This window comes from Epinephelus lanceolatus, chromosome 14 (genome assembly GCF_041903045.1).
Source record: "Epinephelus lanceolatus isolate andai-2023 chromosome 14, ASM4190304v1, whole genome shotgun sequence".
NCBI lineage: Eukaryota > Metazoa > Chordata > Actinopteri > Perciformes > Serranidae > Epinephelus > Epinephelus lanceolatus.
In genome coordinates, this window is record NC_135747.1 from 40,879,705 (window position 1) to 40,899,697 (window position 19,993).

The 19,993-nt window shown below is 41.5% G+C and overlaps 1 protein-coding gene across 4 annotated transcripts in view; it reads right to left on the reverse strand.

The window, feature by feature from the left end:
- ndp (norrin cystine knot growth factor NDP) overlaps positions 1-18,922 on the reverse strand; it is a 37,675-nt gene extending 18,753 nt beyond the window's left edge. The window contains exons 1-3 of one of the 4 annotated variants that reach the window (XM_033617058.2): positions 17,849-18,922; positions 17,665-17,731; positions 14,252-14,325 (exon numbers count right to left, since the gene is read on the reverse strand). The gene's annotated coding sequence lies outside the window, so the exon portion shown is untranslated. Of the gene's footprint in view, positions 1-13,342; positions 13,432-13,590; positions 13,995-14,251; positions 14,326-17,664 lie in introns of those variants that run through there. The other 3 variants (XM_078174724.1, XM_033617059.2, XM_033617057.2) reach the window with 3 other exon arrangements.
- Positions 18,923-19,993: the final 1,071 nt, after the last annotated feature.

Sequence of the window (19,993 nt, forward strand, 5' to 3'; positions counted from 1 at the left end):
CTTTAACACTGTGATAAACAACTCACCACGTGTTCCAAAATGAGTGTAAAGAAGTAAAATGATGTAATCCCACTCTTTTTTCATACAATATAATTACTTAAGCATTATTAAATTTTTACCGTCATGCTTTAACATGAAAGAAAGCGCAAAGACATTGCAGAATACCTAAAGAATGGCGTCATCCGTTAAAGACAGATGACTTAAACTGATCTATAGATTATCAAATTAGTTGGCGATTATTTAAATATGAAGAGTAATTGATTAATCCTTGCAGCTCTACACAGCACACAGCTGCTTTTAGAAAAAGCACTGTACACTACTGTTTAGAGTTGGTGGAGACCAAAAACAGGGCTCTAAGGGGAGATTGTGATTTCTGCTGCCTCCTAAGTGGCAAAAAACCAAACAAAAACAAAAAAAGTGACTGTAGCGCCCTCTAAACTCTATGGCAGGGTTGCACCAACAAGGATTAATTCAACCTAAGATTAGCTCTTATCAGAATTTGGTAAAATGAGTAAATCCAGAATTAAATTAAGCAAAGCTCTGCAGCACCGAGTATAAAAGAGAGGTGGGGTGGTGGTGGTGGTGGTTGTTAGCATTGTTGTTAGCTAGCTATAAAGTTGCTAACTTATGGTACTCATGATGGCTCAGCAGAGAGGCTCAAAATTTTTCCTCCTTCGAAAAAAACTTGTTGGCTGAATTAATGGCATAATATTGCAAGTTGTGGTGGCCAAACAGGTCCCATCCACACTCTGGAAACATCTGTAAAATCTCAGGGCCACCAGTAGTTGGGGCATCAGTGGTGCAGCTGTGTTTCTGTCACTGTCTGTTTGACAGTTGGCCCGATCTTCCTGTTCAGCTTCAAAACAGTTTCCTTGGTGAACTGAAATTGACAAAAATTCATCGTCATCATAAAAGTCAACTGGGTTGAGTCTGTCTCAACTTCCTTGGAGGAACTTGATAATTTCTGCTGAATCCAGTCCAGTCTGGGTTTAAAGTAAAAACTAAATTCAATCTTTGTTTTAAGCTAGCTGTTAAGTTTGGTGCAACAGAATTTATATTTAAACCAAGATTCAATCAGGTTTAAAAGTTAATCCTCGTTGGTACAATCCAGCCTTAAAGGGCTTTTATAAAGTTAAGAGTGTTAAATCAATTCAGATCAAACATGAGAATGTAACTGTATTTATGGTCACACAAAATACCATCCTCAGCACTTCCTCAAAAATCACAAATCCCCCTCTACAACATGTGTTTTTGTTAAACAGACAACAGGTCCTGGTCCTACTGTGAAGCAAAGCAAACAAAGATAATGACAGGCGTGATCCACCTAGTAAATACCAGCACAAGCCAAAGACGGTCCGCAGCCAGCTCTGTCCTCTCTGATTAACAATTACTGAGCGAGCCAGACATTCCCACAGTATTACCTTTTTTATGTGCAGCAAAGAGATGATTCGCTATTGATTGTCGTCTGCCAGCCGAGGCAGCCCTGCTCGAAACTGCATTATTATGCAAACAGGGACTTCCCTCACTACAAGGTGACTACACCTCATAATTACTGTCTCTTCTGGAGACTCATACTGAAGCTTTGAAAGCTGGTGATATCAATACATGAATGGCAGCTGGCTCAGATAATGGGGGCTTTAAGGATAATATATGGAGATATTATCTGTGTGAGTGAGTTCATTACTGCTCTGTGAGCACTGAACCGTGTGTGTGTGTGATGCCTGGCTGCCTCCCTGCCTGTCTGCACTTTAGGTTAAAGCAGAAAGAAAGAAGGTCAGGAGGTTTGGGTCAGGGTAAGGGCCAGTGTGGCCTCCTCTCCCCTGGCTCTACCACACCTGCCCTGGACTCAGATTTATAGAGCCCTGGGTGTTCACAAACAGCAGCTGGATCCTGCTGTCCACTCCCTCCCCCGCATCTCATTCCAGCCCGATAGCCAGAAAAAATGTTGGCACTGGACATTTCTGCAGACCATGATACCTTACATTTACATGTTAACATGTAACAAATATGCTAAAACCTTGCATTTCAGCCATGCACAATCCCCGTTGAAAACACAGCCATGAGTTGCTAAAAAAACACCCACATTTGGGGGCTAAAAAGCTGCAGGAAACAGCCACATGTCCCAAAAAACACACCCATGTTTGGGGGCTACAAAGCCACCGGAAACACAGCCATGGGTCCCTAAGAAACACCCATATTTGGGGGCTAAAAAGCTGCTGGAAACATAGCCACAAGTTGCTAAAAAACACCTGTTTGGGGACTAGAAAGCTGCAAGAAACACAGCCACAAGTCCCTACAAAAACACCCACATTTGGGGGCTAAAAACCCGCAAGAAACACAGTCACGGGACCCTAGAAAACACACACGTTTCAGAGCTAAAACCGCTGCAATAACAGCAACAGGTCCCTAAAAGAATACCCACACTTCAGGTCTAAAATCGCAGGAAACACAGCCATGGGACCCTAAGAAACACCCATGTTTGGGGGATATAAAGCCGCTGAAAACACAGCCACAGTTCCCTAAGAGACATCCACTTCTGGGGGCTAAAAAGCCCCGAGAAACAGCCATGAGTCCATAAAAAACACCACAGCAACAACTCGCTAAAAAACAACCAATTTTGTTGTTTGTTGGTCACAAACAGACCCTGCTGTAAAAGCAGTGATGTCTCTGTAAAAAACAAGTGCTTTTCGTGGCACTATCCCTGCTGGAACAACAGTGACGGTTCACTAAAAAACAACCATGTTTGGTGCCTAAAAATCAGCTGAAAACACAGCAGTGACTCGCTAAATTGCAACCAGTTTTGTTGTTTGTGGTCTAAAATGGTGGTGTGCAGCTTGGCAGGTGTCACATCAGGGTTAACAAGCCATCCACCATCTGCTCCACCACCCGATAACAACGTCAGTTTATATACTGCGTCACTTTAGAAACGTGGCTATACGTAGGAAACGTACAGTGTAACGTATTCTTGTTATGCAGAAACGTACAATGCCAACATTTTTCTGGTGACTGAGGTGCTCATTCAAGTATGATGAGCAGCAAACCCAAAACCGCTTTGGTCCGTGTCTTTCCTGGATCTATCTTTTGGACTCGACCACATCATCCATTCAAACTGAGCCTGTCTTTCTGACATGAACACAAAACCAAATCCCTGATGAGCTCCACTTTTAAGTGCACTCTCATCTTCTTTTATTCCCAAGACAGACAAAGGTTTTGTTGTAACCCTCAGGTCTGATCCACAGTGATCATGTTTGGGAGGAGTGTTGGATCAAAACGCACCATGTCACCTTGGGTCCTTACTGTTTTCATTATTAAAAGCAGCCATGTTGGCAGCAGAGCTCCATAAAACACAACAAGTCATTCATTCTGAATTACCCATGAAATTTCAGCTCGATTAAAATAAACAACTTCACTCGATGACTATTGTAGAAAGACTGCTGCAAGGCCAGGCTCCATCCAGTAAAACCCCACAGAGAAAGTCAAATTTTCCGTTTGACGCGGCATGGAATTTTGTGGAAAGAAAAGCCACCTTATCTCTGTTCGAAGACGTCCACATACATCTGACTCTGAGGAATAGTATGCAGTCTGGGACAAGAAACTGAGTGAGGTCATGGTTAACACTTTAGGTACATCATCTCCGTTCTTTCATCCTGAAGCCTCGGCAGTGACTTCAGTGACATCAGTCCACGTCCAGAGCTCAGCGGAGTGGGAATACTGTGGAAACAGTGGCGACACTGTTGCTGCTTCAAGTGGGTAGAGAGATATTCTGGTCCAGAGAGACAGGAGAGGAGAGAGGGCCCTGTTGTGCAGAAGCCTGGAGAGTGGGGAGATATCCAGAAATGAGCTACCGTAACCTTCACGTATGTAGTGCGTCCAACAGAATGGTGTCGTTATTATCAGAGAGGAGGGATCGGGCAGTCGAGGATCTGCTGCTGTAGTTTCTGTGAAGAAACGCCATGAAAGACAAAGATGCCAGACCAACAGAGACGAGATTCAACGAGGGCTGCAACTAAAAATAATTTCCAATATCGTTAATTATCCACTCGTACATGTAGGGCCAGGCAACTGATCGAATTTTGTTTTCGACTATAACTTTGGTTCCCAACAATTATGAAAACAAGATAATCAGAATAAAATAATTATTGGGCTGCATTTCATTTTGCATTGATGCTCTTATTTTGGTGTGTGTCATAAATCCAGCTCACCTCTTCTCCCTAGATTTAGTGACTTCACTTTATTTCAAAGACCATCAGGGAGAAAGCGAAAAATTATGGTATTTGTGATTTATGATATTGTAATTTATTTCCATGCATGCTGCTCAGAGAAATCACTCTTCATACTGCGATATATTTATGTAGCCTATTACATATAATATTTATCTTTTTACATTTTTTAAATTTGCTTTTCATTTGAATTCTACGGTTAAACTTAGATAAATGCATGATGTTTCCAGAGTCAATGAGTAATCATGTTAAATAAATGTGTTCTTAACACTGACCAAAACAACCGATCATTTTTGCCATGATTAAGGAGCCCTACTTGCAGGGCACATATGCTGTTTACAGTAACAGTAAAAAAATAATAATGGTCCTTCCCTTCAGACAGAGACAGACAAAAGCAGGTGTCTCATTTCTTGCTGCTGACCGTTGAATTTACCACCTGACATGACGACAGTCACTCCGAGATTTTATCAGCTGTATCTTGTTAGCTGATTGTGCTAACGTTAGCTCTACAAGTTGGTTGAAAAAACTGTCTCCTGCAGACTTTTAATGTGTCCAGCTGACTTAAATATGCACGTAATGACTACATATGTGACATCATGCTAAAAGACTGAACCTCATCACCAGCTGTGGGACCATGTGGAAGACAAGCTGCTAATTGAAGACACAGCATTGTTGTCTTGTAGCCTACAGCAGTGTACAGTTAGTTTGTCCAAGGATTAAATGTTGGTAAGAAAAAGTTTTGTTTCTGTCTAACACAACTAGTGTTGCACGGTATACCGGTACTAAAATAGTACCACGGTACTAGAGTATTCCAAACGGTACTATAGTGCATTTGGAAAATACCGGTACTTTGAAATTGATTCAATTCATTAATTTAGTTAATTTATTTTACTCAATTATGCACACAAACGTCTTCCTTGTACCTATTGGAGCACAGATTGCACAAGTGGTGTGTATGACAACACCTGTATCAACATTCGCAGCTGGCGCACGTGAAAAAAGACAAGAGAAAGTCTGCCTCGCAAAGGGAGACAACACGAGACAACACAAACTTAGTGGAACATTTGAGTTACCAAACCGTGATGTCCGTACTGAGGTACTTACCGAACCATGATTTTTTTGGTATCGTTACACCCCTACTATTTATTGTTCTAAAGGTTTGTATCCAAAAGGACTTTTCCTTAGGAAAAGTACCGAAGAGTATCGAAAAGTATCGAAATTCATATTGGTATTGGTACCGAAACAAAGATTTTGGTATCGTGACAACACTAAACACAACACTAGATGTCTGCTCAGCTTTACGTACTTAACTAGAAGGGCATTTGGAGAGCGCCTCCATCAAGACTAAATGCTACAGAGATAGAACCGTGACACTAAGTTTTAGTATTGCGAATTAAATCTGCCATTGAAAAATGAAACACTGGCACTAAAAAAAAATAACGTAAAAATTGAACACAGGCATTAAAATTATAATTTTCTAAAATCTTGGTATATTTTGCATTCTGATGTGTTTTCCAAATAACTTTTGCATTTTTTTTTATTCATGTGACTCTTTTTACTCCGCACCAAAAAAGTGGCAAAAGCTGGCACTAAAAAAATGAGACTGAATTTTTTATTTATTTGATTAATTTTTTAAAATAAAATTAATCTTTATATATTAAGTACTAGTATTAAACATGGTAGCATAACGCTTATTTTATTTCTATTTTAATGCACATTTAATTTCTACTGTATTTTATTTATTGCTCTATATTTACACTCTTTCTTTCATACTCCTTTTTTTACTTCTTATAATTCTCTATTCTTTACATCGGAGCAACTGTAATGAATCATAATTTCCCCTCAGGGATCAAGAAGTATTTCTGATTCTGAGATAAATAAATAAAATGACACTAAAAAAGAGTGACATGAGGAGAAAAATATCAAAATATATATTTTTTAAAGATAGTGTTTAATGCCCGTGTTCTTTAATGCCATATTTTAATATCAATCCCATGACTTACTGTCACTGGAGTGGCTACTTAAAATGCTCTATCTTGCAATGCTAATGAAAATGAAAATAATTTGTGTATTCGCACCATTACTTTGATCTGCTTGAAAATGTAATGAGTTCTTTCTTGGCCTGGGCTGCACCCTCCACCAAGTTTCATAAAAATCGGGCCTGAAGTTTTTCTGTAATCCTGCTGACAAACCAACCAAACCGCAAAAATAACCTCCTGAGCAAAGGTAATAATCATAATGCTAATGTTAAACCTTTGAAGTGATGATCAGTTACTACCGAAAACAGTAAGCTAGTTAGCCAAACATGCTAACGATTGCATCTGATGTTAGAGCAGATTAACACTGTTTTTCATTTTGGAAAGTCCTCCTCCAAAGTCCTTCAAACTATTTAATTGCTGAGTATCACTGATACTACAGCCTCGTACACACCACTACAGCATGTAGAGAAACCCGAAGCTTGACAGGACATAACTTTAATAATTTGGCACGATGACCCAAAAATCTAAATTCTTCTCTTCTCCTCTTCAACTGGCCAAAGACAAATTCCTGGTGCTCAAAAACTAATTAGAGAGTCGTAGCTGGAGGCCAACAGGCAGACGAAATTATTAAACAGCATGCATTTTATGTAACTACACACATATTAAACGTGAAGAGCTATCTCTAGATCTGAAGTTACTGCTTATTAAAAGACGTATCATGTGTCATGGGGCAAATCAAATTTCGTAAATTCTACCTCGTTTCTGTAGGTACAGCTTCAGCAGCATCGCCGAGGGCCAGACTGTTTAAAAAGGGCCCAGTATCTGCAAAAAGATCCAGTCTGGGTTTAAGAATATCTGAGGAGCCAAACCACACAACCACAACACCATCCCTCCTTACATACCACAATCCCTCTGGTTTAGAGCTTTAGGACTTTGGGAGTTATGAGACGAAGGTTCCAGGCTTAAGGAGTGCAGATATTGAGATGTCTCTCTTAGAGGAGACGGTGGGAAAGATGCCACACACACACACACACACACGGACAGACCCATTGAAGTAAAGTGGTGGAATATAACTTCATTCTTTTAATCAATTACTGTCACAAATTTAAGATGTCTGTACTTTACTTGATTATTTCTGACTTCAGAGGGAAATAATATGTTTTTCTCCACCATAATTATTGGAAAACTACAGTTATTAGGTCCTTAGCAGATTAAGATATTACATAATAACCTCTGATCTTGTTAACACTGATGAGGGCAATGCTCCTGCATAATGATTACTTCTACTTTTGATACTTTAAGTGCATTTTACAGATAATACTTCTGTCACTTTACTCAAGTAAAGTTTTTAATGCAGGACATTTACTCTATGAGAGTATTTTTTAAGTATTTTATTGTGACTTCCACTTAAGGGAAGGATCTGAAAACGTCTTCCACCACTGTAAAAGTGCATTTTCATAAACTTGAAACGTACATGCAGTAGAGTGCAGATCTCCGTCAGGCGACCACCCAAACTGATCGCGGCCAATCTAGAAAATTCCAGCAGACGTTCTGTGGTGTGTGTCAGAAAAAAACATGACTATTTTTGACTGATCGGCTACGCGTTGCACAGAGCAGATACAGTTCTCCTGCTAACAGGAACTGTATGTGGAATATAGATACAGTCTAATTAAAACTGTATTTGTTTGTTTGTTTTATGGGGTGCTTTGTAAACTAAACTAAACTAAACACAGCCACAAATCTTTGATCCATGACCCATGGACTTTTGAAGGTATTAACTTTGTCTGTAGGCTACAGCACAACAAAGCAGGAAATAACAACAATAAACACAATTAAAATAAACAAAACAAGACAAAAAAACATTAAGCTTCATAGCCTGGTTTCATAGCCTGCTTTCTTAATTATGGTAGAGGCACAAATATCAAGGAAAATGACCAAATCAACAAAATCTGCAAGTCTACAAATCAGGCAGGCAAAACGCTTCACTTCTGAAATGGCACATGTCACAACTGCGCCCAATGAAATTGTCCCTCCTGGCTTCCTTACAGTGAAGATGGCAGTAAAGATAACAAAAACAACTGATTCATTATTAATTTCACATCGTGCCTAACTAAAGTAAATTAGAACGTGTAGAATTAATCTGCAGATGCTTCTACGGATGTCAGTTTTTGAGCCACGCTGAAGCCAAAATGTAACCCGGAACAAACGGTAAGGCTCGTTGTTTTTAGTGTCGATATCCAAAAAACTTACGGCCCCCACTGGCCGGTTAAGAGGAGTGAGGAGTCAGCTGTCAGTGACAGAATAAATGAGTCAGTGATTTTTTTTTTTTAACAATTTTGAATCACCACAACCACGAGAGCTTCTTGTCCATACGCTTAAAAATGTGCACACAAAGTATCAGGCTGATTGGTCCAGTAGTCTGTGAGATTAGCTGCTGACAGACAGATACACACGACCAAAGCACACACTCCACTAGCGGAGATAATAATTGTAGCTCTGAGTGCTGAAATAATCAGTCCATTCAGTGATATGTAAATCAACTGAAATTAACTGACACTATTTTAATAACAAAATAAATAATCAATAATCAACCTGTATATTCACTTGTTCAATCATATAAACTGAAACAATTTTCTTGGGAACTGAATACCTTTGGAATTTTGGACTGCTGGTCGGAGAGAATTTGGAGACTTCACTTCGACTTGACAGCTAGAATGATCTTTTTTCGTAACCATCCAATTAAGGTTCTCCTTCAACATGGGTGGCCAGAAGATTTTGTGGTAGGAATCATCAGAGGCCCACCAATACAATTTTGTCATGATACAATATTATTGCGATAAATAATGAATGTAGTGCAATATGCAGAGTATTGTGATAACATATACTGCAATATATTTTGACTTGCTTTTTTAACTGCAAATTAAGTAAAAGCTTTGTCAATATCTTTTCATCTAGTAAGATAATGTTTTCCATCTGTTCATCTCACTTCATTTTGTCACAGCTCAAGTTTCTTAGGTTATGTTTTTTATTTCATTCATTCATTCATGTTTTTCCCTGTTTTACTTTCAAACACATCTCCTCTCATTTCAGATCTCTTCACTTCCTGCCCGTGTGTTTTCCCTCCCTTCTGATGACTTCACCTGTGTCTGATTGTCTGTCCCGCCCTGATCAGCCTCACCTGTGTCTCATTATCCTTCCCCTCACCAGAGTATTTAGAGGCCGTTTACATGTTGCCGGCTATTTTCATAAACGGACATTTCACCGTCTCCGTTTTCAAAAAGATCTTCGTTTACACTTACCCGTGTATATATACACAAGAGCATGCCAAACCTGTAGGTGGTAGTGTAACGAGAAGCTCAAGCCTTCCATGTATCCATTGTCACCATAGCAACATAGGTCGCACTTTTGACACAGGCGCAAGTTCCGGCGCATACTGTGACGTCGGCTGCCTATAACTCCGTTTATCTCCATTTATCTCAGTTTACATGCAAACGCGCAACCGGAGTTTTCCAAAATCTCCACTCTGGCCGGAGTTTTTAGAAAGACTCGTTTTCAGAGGAGAAATCTCCGTTTGCGTGTAAACGAAGGGCACAAACGAAGGAAGATGTCTCCGTTTATCAAAATCACCGTGTACGTGTAAACGGGCTCTTAGTATTAGTGTGTCTTGTTTCCTCTCAGTGCCAGTTCATCTTAGCTCCTTGTGTGTCTAGTGTTCCAGCCTTTTGTGTCCTTTTTTTTTTTGTTTTTTTGGATTTAGCCTGTTGATTGACTCTGACTCTGCCTCATCTCTATTGGATTTGTTTGCCTCCACCAAACCCAACGTTTGACCAGTAAATACTATTATTGGTTATTTTACCTGAACTGCCTCCAGAGTCATGTGTTTGAGTCCACTCTCACCTGGTTCACCTGTTGTTCCACATTTTTATGGCAGCAACATGTATCTAGTGGACTGAAAAGGCAAGTGATTTCATGACTTTATCGGGCTACCAAAAGATTAATTTGTTTTTGCAATATTGATGATTTAAATGACCAAAAAAAAATCAATACTTGGCATCCATGTATTGATACAATATCGCCACGCAAGGGGCGTCGGTAGCGTAGTGGATAGTGCCGGCGCCTCATGTATAGAGGTGATGCCTCACTGCAGCGGTCGCAAGCTCGACTCTGGCTTGCAACCCTCTGCTGCATGTTGTCCCCCCACTCTCTCTGTCTCCCCATTTCACACTGTCCTGTATATTAAAGGCAAAAAGCCAAAAAATAATCTTAAAAAAAAAATAAATAAATATCACCACGCAAAATATTGCAATATTATGTTGTATAGTTGTCTTTAATTCTGTCAAAATAAAACTCTTCTGTCACATTCATGTTTTTAACTGGGGGGACAAATGCACATGTTCTAAATATTAAGGGCGATATGTCTCCTGTGTACTCCCCAAAATCTATGCCTATAAATTCAATAATGGAAAAACTTGCTAACAGCAGCCCAAATGCTTCCTCTCCTTAATAATAAAAAGTGATGCCCAAGAGATCTGAAGTGCAAAGAGTTTGTTCAGGAGGTAAAAATGAAACAATGACGTTATCTGAAAACCTGTAAAAAGAAGTGACAAAATGGAGCCTCCCAACTGTTGCAGCCATATGTTGTGAGGAACAGAATTTCTCAGTCCACGTCACCACATTTTGTTCTTAGCAGTGGGGAGCATGTATAAATATCCCCTGCCCACCTTACTTATGGGTTTTTGTTCTCACACACACACACACACACGCATGCAGATACACAGGGGCCGTGTTGTGCTGCCGGTCTGGGGCTCTAAACATTGCTGGTGTGTGATGGCACACGCAGAGCCAGCTCTTCAGAAGGATCCTCCGCTTTATCGCCCCGGCCAGCCGGCAGCTGAGTACACAGTTGCTGTCCAGAGACGGGTCTGTCTGCGGTGGCGGTGGGCAGCTACACAGACCCCGCTGCCACGCACGCAAAACAGGTGCATCAAAGGATGCCAGAGGAAGGAGGGATCAGGGAGAAATGACAGGTAGAGCGGGGAAGGTGTCATTTTTTTGAGGCATGATGAATACCTCTTCCTACCTCCACCCCTCCCTCTCGACGTCTTCACTCCAACTACATCATCACTCTCCTTTCTGATTTGCTCGAGTGCTTCACCGTGCCCACCCCCCCTCCTCCTCTACCTCACCTCCCTCCATTGTTTCACCAGCTTTTAATAAACTAAAGGGCAGATTCCTGACTGGAGCGGAGTGGGGGGGCAGACCCACAGACCTGTCCTCCAGCCACACACACACACACACAGTATACACACTCACACAGTTTGGCATGCAGAGTGCCAAGCTCTTCCACTGTCTACTGACGCCAGCTCCTGAAACACACACACAAACTTACTCTTTCCTCTCACACTCACACACACACTCACCCTCTCTTACCCTCCCCACGCGCCAACCTCCTAAAAGCTAAGCTCCTCACTAAATATATCCCCCCCAGTAAAGATAAGACAAACAGTGTGGATTTGAGAGCAGCGTGCAGCCAATGACAGGCAGCCATGTGAGCCCGAGCTAAGCTTGTGTTAGCTTTACAATTGCGGCTTCTCAGAAACAGTGGAGAGACAAAGACAGAGAGGGAAGACAGAAGACATGTATGAAGGAGTATTCTCCAGTTTCTTTTCTGACGAACACTCTAAGAGTGTGTGTGATAGAAACCACAACCTTGCTGGGTCAACACACACATGCACCTCAAATAATAAACCTGTTCTCTCCATCCTCAGCAGAAAGATAGAGTGGGAACGTAGCGAGCTGCAGGCTACAACCAGTACATGAAACTAAATCAATCCTCCATTCAGCTCCAAGCCTGAGGCGCCTTCGAAAAAGAGCGAGTGAAGAAGTCGTGGGTGTGTTTGTTTTATTGCGTTGGACCGGGTTTCTGCGGGGCAGCAGAGATCTGTCACATGCTTGTCTGGCAGGGCCGGCGTTAAGTATCTTCTCGATGGCCTGCGGTTCGTGCGGAGCATCCATTTGTCAGAAGCACATTCCTGCGGCGGTGAGACATTGTGAACTGCCTATCGAAGCTTCAACACTGTCCAAATAAATACACTCACAATGGGCCCCTGTGTGTGTGTGCGTCTGCATGTGTGAGAATATGAAACATGAGAGTGCAGACACAAACCCGACCGTGTGCTGCTCTGCCAGAGCATTGCTGTCTCTCTGCACCTGGCTGAATGTGCGATGTTTCAAACACACCTCCTACTCCTCTTCCTCGCCTTCTCCAAACAGTCCAAAAGTGACTTTTAGTTTGAGGTGAGGATGCGGACTCAATCGGCACGGGTGAAAAAGCGCAGACGTTTTCTTACCGAACAAACTGTTTCTCATCTGGTGTCACTGGAAGTGAGGAGGGATGTCTGCAGGGATGTTTGCATCACAGTCTCAATCTCTCTTTTTCTCCCTCCTGTGTCAGGCTCTCTGTCACTCTCACCTCCTCCAGCCCTCTTTCTCCTCCTCTCTCTCTCCCCCTCTCGCACATCTCAGTTTCATTCTGTTTCTCCTATTTATCGTGTCCTTCTCTGGCACTGCCTGTCCTGTGAAGAGTTCACTGTTCCTGTCTCATTCTCAGATGTTTTCCTTCCCTTTCCTTTCCCCCTCTCATTATCCCCGTCTTTTGTAGTCACCTCATTTTTCATTTAAACACCTTCTCCCTCTCTCGTTCTCACACACCTCTCCTTCTCAGTGAGATGGAAGTGGTAGCACGTCTCCTCCTCCTCCTACCTACCACAGAGTCTATTATATCTGTCATCATCTCCTTCCAACATAAGCCAGCAGCCTCAGGGTCCAGCAGAACGGGCCAAGTCGATCACACACTCACGGACATAAACGCACACACCTGTAAAACACATATCCATCCACATCCGAAGTTATTCACACCCCGGTTAACCTCGCGCTCCGGCACACACACTCCCTACAAGCTCCATGAGCTCCGCTGTCCTTCCAGCCCCGCTGTCAGTGCCTGATTAGCGAATCCGCCGGCGCCAACACAAACATGTTTCCTCCTATTACACATCATGTCACGCTGGTTCCTAATCACAACCACTTGTGGTTTCTGGACACATGCAGAGCAGAAAATACCTGCAATAAAAGAGGAATGTGCACCTGAGCTTAGGGATGTGCAGGAGAGGGAAAGTGAGCAGAAGTTGAAGTCAGACTCTGCAGGAGTGTGTCCGTGTATCATGCATGAATAGCTGAAAATGCATAAAGGAACATGCAACACATTATTTCATCCAGAATGTAGTTTATAGCAAATTCTTATACAGCTAAGGGACTAGAATATATCTTCAGCATATTAAAAGAAAGACAAGATGTTCCTGTAGCTGTAAGTGTTGTTTGAATGGTTGTCCTACCTTCAGTGCACGGCAGCAGGAAGACAGCAGAGATATCCAGAGAGACGCTGAGATCCTGCACGCAACACTGGATTTGTTGTTCAACTATTGTTTCCCAGCCAGCTCCTCTCTCCTGTTTCTACCTCTCTCACACACACCGATTGTCTGAGCGCTATTCTCTCCTCCCTCTGTCTCACTGTCTCTCCCACCTCCTCTCTCCTTCCCTCTCCTTCTTCTCTGTCCCACAGTCACACTGCCTCACTTCTTCTTTCACAGGGAAATCACCAGAAAGAGGGAGCAGCCTGGATGCTCTGCCTGTGAGGACGGTCGTCACATGTGGATCGTGACACAGCAATCGTATATCATACGCCCTTTCTCTCTCTGTCTCTCTCCTTCTCTGTCTCACACACACACACACCAGCTGACGCACCGACACGCTCCACAGCGGCAAATGGGAATTCCAGCCCTGGACGGCTCTGCTGGCCCCATCAGGCGAGAGCTGACCAAAAGCTGCAACCAGTTTTTACGAGGTCGGGGTTATAAAACTGTTAGCAGATTTAGTTTATTTAAAAACAACTGGCCCTTGTGGCCTTCCTCTTCACGCGCTTTCTCCTGACATGCGGGGTGGGGGGGTGTGCAGGTGGGGTGGGTGAGGGGGGAGGAAGCGAGTTAAATAACTCACCTCAGTGATGATCTTCTCCTGATGGGAGCATCTGGGCTGTAAGTACAGTTAATGCAGCTCAGATTGTCCTCCACCTGCAGGCACAAAGCATGTTCAGCTTCACTCATAATGAAAACATTCAGAATAATACCCAGATGAAAAGTCGTTTCTTAAACACTAAATATGAATTTGAAAGAAAAAAAGCATTCATCACTCACTTTTTAAAAACGTACAGGACCCAGTGGGTCAACTGTTAGTACGAGTCACTCTGAGGATACCTAACTCTGGATTATTTGTCTTCATCTGTAAACAATTACATGCTGTGGCTGTATGTGTGGAAGCGATGAAAACAACAGCGATGGAGCCCAGCGCAGCATAGATCCAAACTGTAACGGCCTCATTCATCTCTCTCACATGGCTCAACATGAACGGCCCAATCCCATTTCTCCCCCTTGGCCCTACCGCTCCGTTTGAGTGCTGCTGCGTAAGGCTGGGTGTCCCGTTACTTCTGTGGGTTAGTGGTCATTGAGCCCTCCAGGTGGCCCTCATAATGGAGTCTTTTTAGATGCAAACATGGCTGCTACCGGTGCAGGAAATAAGCCAATAAATGCAAGTTTATCTTTGCAAATAATCATGCACAAATGTCACAATCCGTTGGGATATCTTAGTTTAACGTTTGTTGCAAAGGAACATGTAATTTGACTACTATAACATGCATATCGGAAAAATCACTAAGGCGTAAAACAGCCCTGTCAGATGTTTCAACTGTTGATCCATTACTTTTTGTAAGCTAATGCTATTTTAACCGCTTATCAGTTACATTTAGCTAACTGTTTCAACCATTATCTATTACTTTTAGCTAACGAATGCTATTTTAACCGCTTATCAGTTACATTTAGCTAACTGTTTCAACCATTATCTATTACTTTTAGCTAACGAATGCTATTTTAACTGCTTATCAGTTACATTTAGCTGTTTCAACCATTATTTATTACTTTTAACTCATGAATGCTATTTTAACCACTTATCAGTTACATTTAGCTAACTGTTTCAACCGTTATCTATTACTTTTAGCTAACGAATGCTAATTTAACCGCTTATCAGTAACACTTAGCTAACTGTTTCAACCATTATCTATTACTTTTAGCTAACGAATGCTATTTTAACCGCTTATCAGTTACATTTAGCTAACTGTTTCAACCATTATCTATTACTTTTAGCTAACGAGTGCTATTTTAACCGCTTATCAATAACATTTAGCTAACCGTTTCAACCATTATCTATTACTTTTAGCTAACGAATGCTATTTTAACTGCTTATCAGTTACATTTAGCTAACCGTTTCAACCATTATCTATTACTTTTAGCTAACGAGTGCTATTTTAACTGCTTATCAGTTACATTTAGCTAACCGTTTCAACCATTATCTATTACTTTTAGCTAACGAGTGCTATTTTAACTGTTTTTCAATAACATTTAGCTAACCGTTTCAACCATTATCTATTACTTTTAGCTAACGAGAGCTATTTTAACTGCTTATCAATAACATTTAGCTAACCGTTTCAACCATTATCTATTACTTTTAGCTAACGAATGATATTTTAACTGCTTATCAATAACATTTAGCTAACCGTTTCAACCATTAGCTATTACTTTTAGCTAACGAATGCTATTTTAACTGCTTATCAGTTACATTTAGCTAACTCTTTCAACCATTATCTATTACTTTTAGCTAACGAATGCTATTTTAACTGCTTATCAGTTACATTTAGCTAATTGTTTCAACCATTATCTATTACTTTTAGCTAATGAATGCTATTTTAACTGCTTATAGTTACATTTAGCTAACTGTTTCAACCATTCTATTACTTTTAGCTAACAAATGCTATTTTAACCGCTTATCAGTTATTTTTAGCTAACTAATGCTATTTAAGCCGCTTATCAGTTACTTTTAGCTAACTGTTTCCACCATTATCTACTACTTTTAGCTAGCTAATGGTATTCTAACCACTTATTGGTTACTTTTTAACTAACTTATGCTATTTCAACTGTATATCAGCTGCTTTAAGCTAACTGTTTCAACCATTATCCATTACTAATAGCTATCTACTAATTGAGTTCCCACACATTTTCATGGACAAAATTTCAAAACTTTTTCATGACTTTTTTAAGACCAATCAAAGACCAAAGATTTTTTTTCTTGGCCAGCATTTTTTAAACAGATTAGATTCAAACTATTTAAATATAATTTTAGCTAGCGGGCATACATGAAGGGAAAAACGAAACATGGGGAGAAAATGAAGAAACATGCGTGATGGTAAACAAATCATTGTCACACATCGACCCATATTAGAGCAACGTTACCTTGACAGCTTCAGAAAATAAATTTGCTGGTATGTTACGTTATGTTACATTATGTTACGTTAACAGTTTCATTTCACACAACAAAGTTTCATGACTTCCAAACTTTAAATGATTTTTTACTAATTTTGTGACTTTTCCAGGCCTGGAAATTGTGATTTTGAAACCCTATGACTTTTCCACGTTTTCAATGACCGTGGCCATTGTTGCCATCATGATGACACAATGAGTGGCGTTCTATTTGCTAGGTTAAGATTTCAAACCCTATACCTTGTGGCGTAGGGCCAAAGGGGAGAGTTGAGACTGGTTTGAAGACAGACACCCTGAGGACAGAACAGGGGACAAACTGCGATGCATATAATGCTAATAATGACGGAGGCATAGCTGTTACCCTGAGACAATGGGCGATGATAGCTTCTCTGAGACTTCTGCACAACTGCTGCCAAATTATTGCGGTGCATTACGACAGCCACTTTACTTTGTTTCTGGATTATAATCTGTTTTGTTGTTGTTTTTTACCAAAATGAGCAGCGTGATATCAAAAACTGTCTGACGGTGAAGGTATAATCATCTAATTGGAGCGTGGAGAGAATCCAGAGGGAGCGAGGAACACGCCGCCAGACAAATAAGTCAGTCACATCATCTCGTGCCTCAGTACCGAGGATGCATTCTTTCAACATGCCTCACACAGACAGAGCAGGGGGAACAGGTTGGGGAGGGCACAACATGAAAAACTAATGTATTTTTTACAACCTGATTAAATAAGACTGTTCAAACAGTGTGGGAATAACAACGAGTGCTATGCCAAGATAGGTGAAAAAGAATAATACAAGCTGTGTGAGGCTGACAGCATATGTTCAGATACTCATTGTATCACACACACATATACACACACGTCCTGGTATGCAGTCAGAAACTCTCGGGGGAAATAAGGGGAGCAGGCACCACACTAAGTAGAGCTTAGTGGGTCAAAAGTTTAAGAAGCACAATTACCTGAAAGACCTCGGCTGACCCCCAAATTTCTCACCTTCTGTTCCCTCACACACACACATACAAACATACACACACACACACCTTCGACAGAGGCAATTTACAGCCGGCAGCAGGAGAGGGTGAAAACTTATCCACCAGCAACAGGCTCCTGGAGAGAAAGAGAGTGAGAGACCCACGTAAGCACGGTTTGTATTTTGATTACACTTTCAGGCATTGTAAATGATCACCACTGTGAACAGTGTCAAATTAAATGGTCATAACTCACCTGGACAGAATCTGACCGCCTCTCCTTGGCTTACTCAGCTTGTGTCCACGTGAGAGGTGGTGACAGGGAGTAAATGGCTTCAGATAATGTATCATAATATCACATTAAGAAAACGGTCAGCGGAGCCAAATGTGAATCCCATATGCCGCGGGAGGAGGGTGGGGTTAGAGGCAGAGATCGGGGGGAAAGAGCCAGGAAACGGAAGATATATTGAGCAAAAGGAGGGGATCCAGTGAGATGACATACCACCGCTAAAGCTGCTTTCTGACAACTTGTAAAAATGCTTTCACTTTCTGTAGCAATAGAAGGTAAATGGACAGTAATAAAAAGCAAAGTAATGTTGTTCCTATGTGACGGCTGCTGAAAGGTTTTTAAAGGAACACTTCAACTCCCAAATGACCATTTGTGAATAGATTTCTTACCCTGTGTTACAATGAATTTGTGAAGTGCTCTTTGTTATTCCTGCATGCCTCCACAGTGAACGATGAATCTAAAAATGGATGAAATTCTTGATGAATTGAAGTCATAGGGGTCCACGTTTAACAACAGCAAAACTACGTCAAAACATCTGAATACAAACTCAGACAACTCATGCAGTGTAAGCCTCATTTATCAAGTCATATGCTCTGCCCTTTACGACGGGGAACTGGCCTGCTCTCTTCAAAGCCAGACTCAACTGACAAAAACAGTAATTCTATCTTGCTGAAAACAGGAGCTGCCGGTCTAGCACTGAATCGATTGGTTAGTTTGTGTTATTTTGTGACTTTGATTTTTAACACTTAAGACAGAGTATATCTCGTCAATGGTGAGGAAGCGTTCTGTCGTAAATGACGGAAAATCTCGGCGATGGCAGGGATAGTGTTAAAAGGGTTCAGATTCACCAAAGTTACAACTACCAAACGAGGCAGCAGTAGACCAGCAAATCCCGTGTTCAGCGAGTTAAATTAACTGCTTTTGTCAACGGAGTCTGGCTTTGAAGAGAGCATCAATTTGTTTCAATTTTAGTTCAGTTCCCCGTCATAAAGGGCTGTCTGTTTGAGAAGTACTGAGCATATGACTGGATAACACTTCGATTATACTGTGCGAGTTGTGTGAGAGTTTGGGAACAGATGTTTTGATATAGATTTGCTGTTGTTAAATGCGGAGACTTTCATTAATCAGGAATTTTCTGAGTTTTTGGATTCTTCGTTCATCTCAGATGCATGCTAGAAAAACGAGGTTTTCTTCATGTATTCAACGTAACACGGAATTTGATAGGTGAATGGCCATTTTGGGGAGTGAGGTATTCCTTTAAAAACCCTTTACTTCCAAATTTCAACCTGGATACAAGCCCATCCTGGTGATGTGTCACCGCCTGGTCAGGACTTTGGACCCTGTGGCTGTTCCCACTCGTGATGGGGACGCAGGTCAGGTTACAAACCAGCGTATAAGCCAATGACTAAAAGGAGTGTGATGTGGCAGTTGTCCCTGTCTTGATCATGTCCCACCTTGGCTGTAGGCAGTCTGACATGCTGTCCCCATGAGCACCAGCAACTGAGATGTGACTGGACCTGACGTGACAGGGGCCTCATCAGAACGGGATTAGCAGGGCAGGGTCACATCACAGCTGGCCTATGGGCATGGGGCCCTAACACATAGTATTGTGGCTGCTACAATACTAAAACTCTGGTCCCCGACCCAAAGAGTCAAACATCTCTGTTAGTTTTTACCCAGTGCTGGTTTTACCAAAGTTGGTGCGCACTCCTGTGATCTTGATGGTTTGCTATAAGGTGGTGATAAAACTCAGTCCAAGCTGTCTTGAGTCAGTCTTCTTCTTGTGTTGACGTTCCGATAAAATCAAAAAATGTTTAATATTATCGTAAGTTTTTAGTCTTGGCTCATGCATTAAGTTCAAGGATGTGAGCACTGTCAACAACCAATAGCTGCGCTCTTTTCAGCACCAAACAGGAAGCAGCAAACCAGGTGGACAGTAAACATTGAGGAGACTCCAGGGAAGCACAAGAACATGAACAAGTCTTAGTTCTCTTGTACTGTGAAAAACGAGGAGAAACTGCTGGAGTAAACAAGAGTTGGTGTTATATTCGGCATTTATCTGATCCACCAAGCAGCACTTATTTTAGTGGGAAATCTTCATTTTGAAACAGG